Source organism: Lucilia sericata, unplaced genomic scaffold (genome assembly GCF_015586225.1).
Source record: "Lucilia sericata isolate MDLA Ls3-8-SP2 unplaced genomic scaffold, ASM1558622v1 Contig001058F_arrow, whole genome shotgun sequence".
NCBI lineage: Eukaryota > Metazoa > Arthropoda > Insecta > Diptera > Calliphoridae > Lucilia > Lucilia sericata.
Genome location: NW_023995035.1, coordinates 71,540 through 81,423, shown reverse-complemented (window position 1 = coordinate 81,423; position 9,884 = coordinate 71,540). Strand labels below are relative to the sequence as shown.

General features: G+C 29.2%; 1 long non-coding RNA gene across 1 annotated transcript; it reads right to left on the bottom strand.

Moving 5' to 3' along the window:
- Positions 1 to 2,066: 2,066 nt before the first annotated feature.
- On the bottom strand, positions 2,067 to 9,531 carry LOC119609767. Its single transcript, XR_005231951.1, has 2 exons — positions 9,309 to 9,531; positions 2,067 to 2,604 (listed from the first exon to the last, which is right to left on the bottom strand). It is a non-coding gene; the product is annotated as an uncharacterized LOC119609767 (long non-coding RNA).
- Positions 9,532 to 9,884: the final 353 nt, after the last annotated feature.

The window sequence follows — 9,884 nt, the reverse complement described above, 5'->3', positions numbered from 1 at the left end:
TTTTTCCTTTATTTATAATAACGAAAATATTTGTACAGTTATTTAACTAGAATTTTGGCAAAGTAGCAAAATTTTTTGTTTATCCCAGCAAAAGTTTTCAAATGAAATGAAAAACCCGAAGTCAACCGTTTTAAAATGTCTTAGTCTGAATCTCGTTCAGTTTTTATGTTTCTGTTTCAGACGTTTTTGTCCGAATATAGTTCAGGTTCTGAGCTTTAATTCACTCAGATTCTGAGCTATTTTCCGTTTAGAAATAGTTGAGAATCTGAACAGTTTTCCGTCAAGAATATAATTCAGAATCTGAGATATTTTCCGTCTAGAAAATAGTTCAGATTCCGCCTAGAATATAGTTCAGATTCTGCGCTATTTTCCGTCTAGGATATAATTAAGATTCTGAGCTATTTTCCGTCTAGTTCAGATTCTGAGCTATTTTCCGTCTAGAAAATAGTTCAGATTCTGAGCAATTTTCCGTCTAGAAAATATTTCAGATTCTGAGCTATTTTCCGTCTAGAAAATAGTTCAGATTCTGAGCTATTTTCCGTCTAGAAAATAGTTCAGATTTTGAGCTATTTTCCGTCTAGAAAATAGTTCAGATTTTGAGCTATTTTCCGTCTAGAAAATAGTTCAGATTCTGGGCTATTTTCCGTCTAGAAAATAGTTTAGATTCTGAGCTATTTTCCGTCTTGAAAATAGTTTAGATTCTGAGCTATTTTCAGTCTAGAAAATAGTTCAGATTCTGAGCTATTTTCCGTCTAGAAAATAGTTCAGGTTCTGAGCTATTTTCCGTCTAGAAAATAGTTCAGATTCTGAGCTATTTTCCGTCTAGAAAATATTCTGAGCTATTTTTCGTCTAGAAAATAGTTCAGATTCTGAGCTATTTTCCGTCTAGAAAATAGTTCAGATTCTGAGCTATTTTCCGTCTAGAAAATAGTTCAGATTCTGAGCTATTTTCCGTCTAGAAAATAGTTCAGATTCTGAGCTATTTTCCGTCTAGAATTTAGTTCAGATTCTGAGCTATTTTCCGTCTAGAAAATAGTTCAGATTCTGAGCTATTTTCCTTCTAGAAAATAGTTCAGATTCTGAGCTATTTTCCGTCTAGAAAATAGTTCAGATTCTGAGCTATTTTCCGTCTAGAAAATAGTTCAGATTCTGAGCTATTTTCTGTCTAGAAAATAGTTTAGAATCTGAGCTATTTTCCGTCTAAAAAATAGTTCAGAATCTAAGCTATTTTCCGTCTAGAAAATAGTTCAGAATCTAAGCTATTTTCCGTCTAGAAAATAGTTCAGAATCTAAGCTATTTTCCATCTAGAAAATAGTTCAGAAACTAAGCTATTTTCCGTCTGGAAACTGTTCAGAATCTGAGCTATTTTTTCCGTCTAGAAAATAGTTCAGAATCTGATCTATTTTCCGTCTAAAAAATAGTTCAGATTCTGAGCTATTTTCCGTCTAAAAAATAGTTCAGATTCTGAGCTATTTTCCGTCTAGAAAATAGTTCAGATTCTGAGCTATTTTCCGTCTAGAAAATAGTTCAGATTCTGAGCTATTTTCCGTCTAGAAAATAGTTCAGATTCTGAGCTATTTTCCGTCTAATAGCTCAGATTCTGAAAAATATATTTAAAATACCAATGTGTAAAGATTTGCAAATATTTTGCTGGGTTATTGATTGATTTTTTTTTTTTTTTTCATTAAAAAAAACTATGACACAATACTTTTCAGTTAATTCTACTATATTTTGGCTTTGGTTGATAAACAACTTTAAAAAAATCCGAAAACAAGTACAAACTAAGTATTCAATAAAAATTGATTTTAAACCAAAATACCGAAATCTAATTAAAATTTAAAAGAAAAAGTCACTTACCTTATAATAACTTGAATTCATGCGACCAACAATAAAGATGACACTGATGAAGACAAAGCAGCAAATGATGATTTAATCATGGAGCACATTTGATGTATAAGGCGCAAAAAAAAACAAACAAAATCCAATTAAGAATAAACTTTTTGTGTTGTGGAACAATAACAAGTAGAATATTGTCAATATTCTGTAAATTTAAAATGTTTATTCGATTTTATTTTATTTTAGATTTTCAACTCAAGATGTTGTTCAAGTTGTTGTCTGGCTGACAGTCGTCTGCTGATTTTCTTTTGTTTTCTTTTAACAATATACTGCTTGATGAGAATTTTTTTCTTTTTTTTCGAAAGCACAAAAATTGCAAGAATTTTATATATGTTTCAAATTAAACTGCGATTTAAACTTATTTTTTATATGTGATGACAGTATTTTTGTTTGTTGTTATTGTTGCTTTTGTTAGCAAAAAAAGGTGGTTGTTTTATCTTTTTTGGAAACAACCAACCCAGACACAATAAACAGACCAGAGTTACTTGGTAGTTTGTTGGGTTTTTTTGTTCGTTGGCATCGACCCAAAGGAAACACAATAGAGCTTAATCCAAATGCTGTTGAGGTGAGATATTTATATGTATTCTGCTTTTTTTGTTCTCTTAATATTTTTTATTGTATTGGAGAATATTCATGTTTTTTGCACAATTTTCTTCGTTTAAAATTATTTGCTTGGGATTATTTTGAAATTTTTATTTTGAATTTATCTGCAAGATTAAAAAAATAAAGAAAAAGAAGGGTTAGATATTTTTATCTTTAATATTTTTGTTGCTTAGGTAATTGTTTCTTTTATGGTTTCATTTTCGGTTTTATTATTTATTGTTTACATTGTTGTTGTTTTTCTAGTTTTATTTTTAAATACGCACGCGACATAAAAACGTGTTGTGTCGTAAGAAAAATTGAGAGAAAATTTATGGTTTTATTATGGTGAAAGAACATATTGTTTATTTTGTTGTCATAAGCGCATAACATTATTTGGTACTTTTTGTGGGAATGTTTTTTTAGTAGTAAAGTTGTATGTAAAAAAGTACTATTAGTTTAGAATAAATTTACAAAATTGTGCCTATTTATACATAAAAAACTATATTTTAATAAAAAAGTTTTATTGCGATAACAAATTTTATTTTATTGTAGCTGAATCTTTTTAACTCAAGAATAGTCTATAGTGTAGTCTAAAGTGTAGTCTATAGTGTAGTCTATAGTGTAGTCTATAGTTTAGTCTAGTTTAGTCTAGTCTAGTCTATAGTCTAGTCTAGTCTAGTCTATAGTCTAGTCTATAGTCTAGTCTATAGTCTAGTCTATAGTCTAGTCTATAGTCTTGTCTATAGTCAAGTCTATAGTTTAGTATATAGTTTAGTATATAGTCTAGTCTATAGTCTAGTCTATAGTCTGGTCTATAGTCTGGTCTATAGTCTAGTCTATAGTCTAGTCTATAGTCTAGTCTATAGTCTAGTCTATAGTCTAGTCTATAGTCTAGTCTAGTCTAGTCTATAGTCTAGTCTATAGTCTAGTCTATAGTCTAGTCTATAGTCTATAGTCTAGTCTATAGTCTAGTCTATAGTCTAGTCTATAGTCTAGTCTATAGTCTAGTCTATAGTCTAGTCTATAGTCTAGTCTATAGTCTAGTCTATAGTCTAGTCTATAGTCTAGTCTATAGTCTAGTCTATAGTCTAGTCTATAGTCTAGTCTATAGTCTAGTCTATAGTCTAGTCTATAGTCTATTCTATAGTCTAGTCTATAGTCTAGTCTATAGTCTAGTCTATTGTCTAGTCTATAGTCTAGTCTATAGTCTAGTCTATAGTCTAGTCTATAGTCTAGTCTATAGTCTAGTCTATAGTCTAGTCTATTGTCTAGTCTATAGTCTAGTCTATAGTCTAGTCTATAGTCTAGTCTATAGTCTAGTCTATAGTCTAGTCTATAGTCTAGTCTATAGTCTAATCTATAGTCTAGTCTATAGTCTAGTCTATAGTCTAGTCTATAGTCTAGTCTATAGTCTAGTCTATAGTCTTGTCTATAGTCTAGTCTATAGTTAAGTATATAGTTTAGTATATAGTTTAGTATATAGTTTAGTCTATAGTTTAGTATATAGTTTAGTCTATAGTCTAGTCTATAGTCTAGTCTATAGTCTAGTCTATAGTCTAGTCTATAGTCTAGTCTATAGTCTAGTCTATAGTCTAGTCTATAGTCTAGTCTATAGTCTAGTCTATAGTCCAGTCTATAGTCCAGTCTATAGTCTAGTCTATAGTCTAGTCTATAGTCTAGTCTATAGTCTAGTCTATAGTCTAGTCTATAGTCTAGTCTATAGTCTAGTCTATAGTCTAGTCTATAGTCTAGTCTATAGTCTAGTCTATAGTCTAGTATATAGTTTAGTCTATAGTCTAGTCTATAGTCTAGTCTATAGTCTAGTCTATAGTCTAGTCTATAGTCTAGTCTATAGTCTAGTCTATAGTCTAGTCTATAGTCTAGTCTATAGTCTAGTCTATAGTCTAGTCTATAGTCTAGTCTATAGTCTAGTCTATAGTCTAGTCTAGTCTAGTATATAGTCTAGTCTATAGTCTAGTCTATAGTCTAGTCTATACTCTAGTCTATAGTCTAGTCTATAGTCTAGTCTATAGTCTAGTCTATAGTCTAGTCTATAGTTAGTCTATAGTCTAGTCTATAGTCTAGTCTATAGTCTAGTCTATAGTCTAGTCTATAGTCTAGTCTATAGTCTAGCCTATAGTCTAGTCTATAGTCTAGTCTATAGTCTAGCCTATAGTCTAGTCTATAGTCTAGTCTATAGTCTAGTCTATAGTCTAGTCTATAGTCTAGTCTATAGTCTAGTCTATAGTATGGTCTATAGTCTAGTCTATAGTCTAGTCTATAGTCTAGTCTATAGTCTAGTCTATAGTCTAGTCTACAGTCTAGTCTATAGTCTAGTCTATAGTCTAGCCTATAGTCTAGTCTATAGTCTAGTCTATAGTCTAGTCTATAGGTCTAGTCTATAGTCTTCTAGTCTATAGTCTAGTCTAGTCTAGTCTATAGTCTAGTCTATAGTCTAGTCTATAATCTAGTCTATAATCTAGCCTATAGTCTAGTCTATAGTCTAATCTATAGTCTAGTCTATAGTCTAGACAATAGTATAAACTATAGTCTAGCCTATAATATAGTCTATAGTCTAGTCTATAGTCTAGTATTTAGTCTAGTCTAATGTGTATTCTATAGTCTAGTCTATGGCGTATTCTATAGTTTAGTCTATTAGTCTAATATAAACAATAGTTTTTACAAAAATGTTCGTAATAGAATTGGAACAGATTTGATTATATTCTTATTCCATCGAAAAATCCGAACAACAACATTTTTTTAATTTAAAAAATAATAAAAATTCTTATAATAGGGAGAGTAACAGGTACAATTTTAATTAAGTGCTTAATTCCCCTCAAAAAAAAAAAAACACAAAAACAAAACGTTAAAACGTAAACTTGTTCGTTGTAAAACAAGAAACGGAAGAAAAGTGTAAAACAACATTGAATGAGACGATAACAAATGATTATGACAACGATGATGAAGACGACAATAATATATTTTTTTATAAAAAAAATACGAAAACAAAAAATAACCATGAATGAAAAGAAATAAGTAACAACAACAAAAACCTAAATTATATTTGTAAACAACAGAAAAAATATTTAAAAAAAACCTGAAAATTTTATTAAAAAAAGAACCATCATCAGCAAATCAGTCAAGCAGTCAAAAACTTAAATACTGGTTCTACGCCTAACGCATGGTACAAAAGGGGCCTCTCTTCAAACAAACAAAAAAAAAAACGTAGTAAAAATAATAAAATTGTACCTTGTACTAGAACAACAATAAAAACAAACAAAACAAACTGTTTTGTTGGATACTTTTCTGCTTGTTTTCCAATGTTGTTGAAGAAAAACAAAAAAAAGCACATGAAATTTAGAAAATAAAAAAAGTACTTGTACTAGTATGTACTCATACAAGTACACAGAGAGCGGACTAGTGCATGAGGAGCTCTAGTATGGATACAACAAGAAAAAACTGTAAAAGCAACAACAAAAATAAACAAAAAGGGCGCGACAAAAGATACAAGTGCAGGAAGCTCTTGCAGAGAAACCAGTGTAGCACAAAAAAGGGCAAAATGAAAAAAATAGTCGTAAAAAATACCAGAAGAAGAAAAAGGAAAGAAAATAAAATAAAAACAAAAACAAAAAGTAAGAATATGGACAAAAAAAAGGAAATTATTCATGGTCAAGTACGACCCTACATTACCCTACATTTTAGATTTTAAAAGCTGTCGAGAAGTATATAAAAAATCATAATGTATGGTAAGAATTTAGGTCGATATGTTTTGTTTTAGGAAAAAAGCTTTTATTTTGTAGAGGTTGTTGTTGTTGTTATTATAAAGTATTTAGGAAATTCTATTGGTTAAAATTTTAAAAATATATTTACATTAAAGAATTTTATTAATATAATTTTATTCGAGGGTCTTCTTAAGAAGTCTAAGGGTGTTTACGTTTTAAGATACTTAGACTATAAATCGAAAAACCATAAGTACCAGTTTCAATTTCATTGACAGCCTTTAGAAAATTTGCTTTCGTGACTTAAATTAACTTATTCATTTTTTATACCCACCAGGGGAAATATTGCTCGTAGAACCACAAAATTCGATTTATTCGATGATCTAGCCATACATCTATGTTTATCCGTCTGTCTGTTAAAAATACGATAGGAGCTAATTTGGAAAAAGAGTTTCTTGAAGCAGTGTTGAAAGTGCATAAAACTCGATCCCATATACCTCATATAGGGTTCCCTTCAGAAAATGATTTTAAAGTTCATAACTCGCTTTAAAATACTAGTGATGAAATTTATACATATTTGGACTATAAATTCTCTACCAAATTCCATAATCGTCAGTCCATAATTAACCCTGCCCACCCATATAATCTGTTCTTGCAGGAAATCAGTTAATTGCCAATAAATCTTTTAAAACCCAAGGTATTAAGAAAAAATCCGATAAAAACTGATTAACTTATTAGAATCTGAAGAGTTCGGTTCATTATTAAACTTAGTCCCCAAGTCCCTCATCATATTAATATCAATATAATAACAAGGTTTTAATAGTGGGCATATGTTTAACTTTCCTAATTAATACTTATTGTCTGATTCGCGAAATCAAGATAAATTTCGGATAAATTTCATCCATATTTGTAAGTAAAAAAAGGTACATACATACATATGTATATGAGAGATTATTTTGAAGTCGGCAGATTGGACTTTAAATAAAGATGTCTAAAGATGTATGTTATAACATCCCAAAACGTGTTTTTCCAAACTTTTTAAAACAATATCTCAAGAACATAATAAATATGATGGATAGATGCTGAGTCCTGTTTCGGAATCAGGGCTTTAGCATACTTTAATTTGTAGGTTACTAACAAATCTGTTAAGCAAAAATAAGCCTCAATTCTGAACGCAATTTTGCGATAAAACATCGAGTCAGTTTCGATGTTAGAGAGACTGAATTCCAAAAGCAATTTTCGATAATTGGATATCATTGTTCTGGCCTCCATCCATCATGAAGATTTGCTGGGGTATGATGAGTAATTTGTTATCAACATGAAGTAATGTTTATTCTGAATTTGATTAGTGTGAATGTTTCTCTGAATCGCATAAGATCGTCGATTTGTCCCGATTTTCGTTTTGTGACCATTTTGTAAAGAGTAAATTTGAGTCTATTTGGACTTATGTTTGATGGAAAAATGTTGTTTAGTCTACCAGAAGTCCTGAGTTTAATTATAAAGAATAGGTTATATAGAATAGATATAATTAGTCCCAAGTTTCAAAAATCAAATAGTCTTTTATCATTAATAATATTTAATTAGAAGTTAGTTAGAGTGGCCTCCGGTAGGTTAGTGGTTAGTGTTTTAGTCTGGTAGACCGGAGGTGGTGGGTTCGATTCCCACCTGAGGCACTGGTTAAGGAGCGCACAACAGGCCCGATAGAGGCCTAAGTGTATTTCTTCGGATTTGATGTATATACATCCTCCTTTCAAACTAACTAACTAACTAGTTAGATTTAATTAATCTTTATGGAATATTTGTAGGATTGGTCGTAGAATGTTTTCCTAAACTTGAATGTGATGAAGTAAACTTTATATAAAACCAATTTCACACCTAAGAGGAGGGAATTTATGACCATTTTTTATACCAAAAAAAATATTTATTATCTATTAAATACGCCTTAAAATATATTACATTTATGAAATCATTGTCTGATGATTCAATTACACTTTCTCATCATAAGCATTCCGAAAATTCCAAAAAAAAATCTTTTCCAGACAAAATTTTTAGGCTAGACACAACAAGAGAAAACTCCTTAAAAACATGCAAAAACCAAAACTTTTCAAGTAGGGTGCCTCAAACCAGAACCCGAATACAACAACACACATGTCTAAATAAGCAAAAAAAAAAAAACACAAACATTCTTGACTTTATCTTCAGCAAACAGACAACCACAGACAAATCCATAAAGGAACCGCGTCCGTAAGTTACCAAAAAAAATATACGCAAAAATAAAGAACCCAAAACCATATGAGGAGACATGCGGAAATACAGACAAAATGGAGAAATGAAGAAGAAAGAGGTGTAGCTAAACGAATTAGAATAGAAGTTCAACAAAAAGAGGAACTAAAGAAGGAAATAATACACAAGGAAGGAAGAAGGTAAAGGAAACTGGCAAAAAAATATAAGTTAAATAGACAAAAAAAGCTGACGCAAAGCATGTTTTCATTTTTATACAAATTGTGTTTTTTCGATTTTATTTTTGGTTCTCCCATACAAAAGTTCCACACTAATTTAGTTTAATTTATTAAAATTTTTGTTTTCTTAAATTGTTTTTGTTTAAAGCTTTTAAATGCAATTTACATAATAATTATATATTTTTGTAAATTTTTTTCAAAACAAAGAAAAATATTTTAAAATTTTACAAGAAAAATACATTTAAGAATAAATTAAATGGAAAATTTGTTGAGCACTTTACTGTTGAGTGATTATCTAATAGATACTAAGATAAATAATTTAGTTTTAAAAATTTTTCTATTTTATTCAATTTCGTTTTAGTTTAATAAATAGTAAAATTATGTTGTTATATTTTTTAGTTTTATATTCCTTTTTAGTTGCTTGTTATTATTTTTTTTTTGTTACGCAAATATTGATTTTCTTTTAGTATTTTAAATTATTTATTTTTGTACATTTAATGCCATTAGTTAATATACATTTTTCTGCTAATTGTTGCTTAAACCATAAATTCTTTTTTGGATTTTTGTAAAAATTTAAAAAACCATTATTACTTTTACATTTTGTAATATTTTTTTTAATTAAAACTTTATTACACCTTCACACTCACATACATTTTTTTCAATTAAATTTTCATCAAAGATGTCGTAAATTTTTTGTTTTATCCATTCAAAAACAACACACTCAAAAATTATCTAGATTTTTTTGTCATTAAATTAAACTTTTATTATTTGACTTTTTTATTTAACAACCGCTAGATTATTTCCAATATATTTTTATTAAAATTTTTATTCTTCTTCAATTCCAACCGTTCGCTTTGAAATCTCTTCGTAGACTGAATTAAAAGTGTTTAAAACTTTTTGTCTAATAAGATACACTTCTTTTTGGTTTGGTTTGCTACTCATTCATTCGTACGTACATATCTACAAACGTTAAGTATTTTATTTTTTTTTTTTTTTTTTGTTAAGTCTCGTACTAAATTATCTCAATTTTATTCATGCTCATGCTCATTTAACGCAATATTACTGCTGCATTTTGTTTGTACTACTCTATGCTCATCACTCTCACTTTTAGAGCTAGTTTTTTAAATGTCAATAAAATTGTTTTGAATTTTGTTTATACTTATAGATACCTCAACTTGTTAGATACAAGTCCTCTAACTAATTTTTGTTCAAATTGCATTCACTCTC